This window comes from Poeciliopsis prolifica, unplaced genomic scaffold (genome assembly GCF_027474105.1).
Source record: "Poeciliopsis prolifica strain line A6 unplaced genomic scaffold, Auburn_PproV2 SCAFFOLD010, whole genome shotgun sequence".
In the NCBI taxonomy this organism is placed as follows: Eukaryota; Metazoa; Chordata; class Actinopteri; order Cyprinodontiformes; family Poeciliidae; genus Poeciliopsis; species Poeciliopsis prolifica.
This window is the reverse complement of record NW_026562385.1, coordinates 4357225-4361338: the sequence shown is the minus strand read 5'-3', so window position 1 is coordinate 4361338 and position 4114 is coordinate 4357225.

Sequence of the window (4114 nt, the reverse complement as noted above, 5' to 3'; positions counted from 1 at the left end):
ACACAGTCCTGACTGTGGAACACGGTGGGGACAGCGTTGTGTTGTGGGGATGTTTTTCTTCAGGAGGGACAGAGAATCCGGCTACAGATGATGGGAAGGCGGATGAGGCTAAATTCTGGAAAACACTGGAGGAAAAGCTGTTTGCAAAAGACTAGAAACTGGGGTTTAGATCAAGGTGTCCAACTCCAGTCGTGCAAAGCTACTACCCAAAAGTTACAGGATGTTAGCTCTTAAGGAATACGGTTGGACACCACTGGTTTAGATCAAATCTTATTCGTGTAAGAAGATGGCTCAGTCAAAGTCTAGATCTAAGTCCAGTTAAGAATCTGTGGTAACTGTTAAAATCATTTAAAAAATATATTCAGCCACATTTACTCTCAGACCACTAAGTAAAATGTAACAAAACAAACTAAGAGGTTATATTTTTCCATTCAGTTTTCTCAAACAGAAATGCATTATCCCAATGAGTGGCCATTATTCCAATGCTAATGGATGGTAATTAAAGGGAGATTGGCTCACCAGCAACTCAAAGCAGCAGGGTTACTAAATAAAATAATAATCATGTCGAAAGTACAGGACATCCCCTAAAGACACTGGAGATTCCAGGTTATTGGTTGGGGAAAAAAACTTCCATCTGATTTTAATTTGAAACTCATTTTGTTTATGGGCAACATTGGTCATCAAAGGTGTAAAAGTGGAAGACTAGGGGAATAAAAAAAACAAAAACAAAAAAAAAAACGCTTCTCTGCTTAGTCACAGAACAAAGTCATTAGTGTTTGAAGTTTCCAGAGAAAAACATTTTAAATGGCTGTTTTTTTCCTTGAAACGACAAAGTGACTGGACAAAAACACGCGCACCAGCATAGTCACTCCCCACAGACACCTGCAAACCCAAATACTTCCTCACATTTTTGAGAACCAGCCAGTTGATCATAAGGCCTGATATCATCTCCACAGCTGTTTGTGACAGGCGGTTGGCTGCTGTCATGCGCCTGAGTCGTCACACACAGACTGTCAAAGAGCCACAACAAACAGCAGTGCTGATAAGACTGAAGGGTTAAACTCTGGGAAACGCACCGTCCAACTCCTGCTACTGCCGGGGTTTTTTGTGTTGCTTTTTTCTTTTCCTCGCGTTAGGCCTCCCAGCTCGTTGCTCGTCATATAACTGGAATGCAAATCCCATGTGAGGCAGAGTTCACGCCTCATCTTTTCCGTCTTTCCAGAGATAAAGGACAGGAAACTAGAAGCCATTTCATGTCAAAGTGACCAGTTGCATAGAGCAGTGAATGACCGCAGCAAAGGTGCAGAAATAATGTCAGCTTTTAGGGTTAATTGAAAACCAACATTTGTTTGAAACTAAAAACATATTAAAAAGACAAATGTATCTGTAATACGAAGGCAGCAGTCCCTCCACCAAAGTGTTTTAGGGTGGAAAGTAAATTTGTTTTTTCTCCTCTTTTGCCTGAGGCATTTCAAATCTTAGTGACATCTGGTTCAAAACGATTTCAGGAAGTTGACAACTTTTTCAGTCAGGTAAAACTGGTTTCATAGACAAGGAAACAAACACAACACAACATGTATTCATAAGAAACTACTAAATTACAGTTACTGTGCTTACTCCTAAAGAATAATAAACGTACATTACCTTAAAAATAGGCAACTCTTTGAGAGAAAAACCCTCCTCCTTTGATTGTCAAACCTATTAAAAGATGACTAAATAACCCAGTTTGGGTTCTATTGCTAAACTGAGAAATTATGGACCAACTCAGACATAGGTTGATTAAAAACGTTCATTCCAAAAATTAGCTAAAGCAGATCTTGCAGACATCTTTTGCATTGAAAGTAAATCAAAGAATATGTTGGAAACATGCATTTATATTTAAAAATTTTACAAACGTTTCAAAAACGCAGTGCTTATATGCATTACTTGCAAAGCTTTATTTTAAGAAAATGGAAGAGACACTTTGTTTCTCATCATCAATCAAATGCTTAATCAAAGCATTTGATTAAATGCCTTGATTACACATTTAATCAAACTCAAAGAAGAATAACTTCCTGAGAGGAAAATTTGTTTCGGAAAGGTTCGGCCAGAATCCAGAGATACAACCTGAACTTAATAGAAACAACGAAAATATTCCATTTACAGGAATTATTTGAGAACATCCAGAAAAGAGAAACGTGTTTATTGTATCCGAATATTCTTTTGTAGAGTCAAATAATAGCACATATACAAACTGTGAACAGCATAATTAAAAACTGAAAAATCGATAGAATATTTGGCATCACAAATCAGACCCTTCAGTTTCCTTTTAATCAAGAAGTGTTTTAGCCTCTGCTGAATTATTTGTCATTAATCTTCTAAAAAGAAAACCCTTCAAGCAAGCTACATTTTTTTTTCTCACTTAAAAAGCTTTTATTGCAGTCTGAATTCCTTACTAGTCAAGTCTACAATAATAATCCATCCTTTGAATCATTGATAAAGTATTTCAGTTTTTTTTTTAATTTTTTTAATTATTTCTTTAGTCTTTGTCACTGTAAAGTATGACCTGTTTCCCAACATTTTATTGAACAAAAAAATATGTTTGGCCTCATTAAAATATGAATGAATGCTCAAACATTGGCCAGGCTTTTTTATTTTATTTGAAAAACAGTTTGACAAAAACTTCAAATTGTTTTAGAATTTTTTCTGAGAGAGAGTTATAAACATCTGTAAGGAATTAATCCTTACAGATTATTCTTTGATATAGTAATTTCGGATCAATTAAATAAGTCAATAAAGCATGATAAACTATTAATGGTGCCACCAGTAAAAAAAAAACCTAAATTCATCTCATACTGCAGCAGCATAACCTCATAGCATACAACTGAGAAAAAAATGTATCACTAATTTGATTAGTGTGGACAAGTATTGATACCTTGCTGATAATACTACATATATCCTTCCTTACTCAAATACAAAGACAAAAACCAATTTTGAAGAGCGACTCATTAAATTATAATTGTGGCGTTACCCCTCGAAAAAAGAAAAATCCAGTGTTGAGTCACAAAAGCGCAAATACAGTTTATTGATGTTGTTTTTATTAACACCAGTAATAAGAATAGCCTTTAACTCTCTTGTGAGATGTGCAGTAATACGTCAACATAATATAGAAAAGAAAATGGCAACATTTTACATTCATGACCACAATTCATAATAACAACCCCTTTCCAAAAGGGGCAAGTCAGCAATAACGACTGTGATTGGTGGCTTTTTTGTAAACAACGTGATTTAAATGTTAATAAATCCATGAGGTCACCCTCTGAACATTACCCATCATCGTCTTCAAGACAGCCTCCATGCCATTTAAAGCACTTCATGATCGCTAACAGGAAGAAGAAGCAGGAATAACTTCTCTGCAAAGCTGCTGGAAGGCTGTTTAAAGGAATCTGTGGTACATTATAGCAAAGTTTTGCAGATGTTACAATCCTGTGGGTGTCACTCAAAGGCTCCTCCAGGGGAAATCCTCTTCACACCTGAGGCAACATTAATTTATTGTTTCTCCCTGGATGAAGCCTAAACGACGGGCTCACTGCTCCACTTTCCTCGATGCGTTTTTGGAAAATGGTCGCAACAGTAACTTCAGTTTACAATCACACGTATGCGTGAGTTTCATTGTGTTGACGTGAAAAGCTACATTCATGTGGACTCGTTGCTCGACTCGTGTGCCTTTTCGTGTACTCAGTGTAAAGATGGCGGGGGGAGCTACAGAAAACAGCTCAAAACACCAAGAGTGGAATTCCAAGCAAAATAGAAAAAGTGATCCGAAAATAACTTGATCTACAGCGCTTTGCAAAAATATTCTTACCTCCTGCGTCTTGAGGGCATGTTGTTACACCATTCAAAAACTTTGGTGTATTTTATTGGAATTTCCCTACTATAACATAATACATAATTGTGTAGTGGAAGGAAAATGATTGACTAATGTTTGCAGTTGGTTGGGTTGGTATGTAGATGTTAAACCTGACCTGAATCACGGGCAAAACTTCTGCAAAGACAAATGGGCAAAAATTCCAGGGTCAGGAGTGGATAACTAGTAAAAGCTTTAGGTTCCGCGAAACTAAAACGTCTACATAAT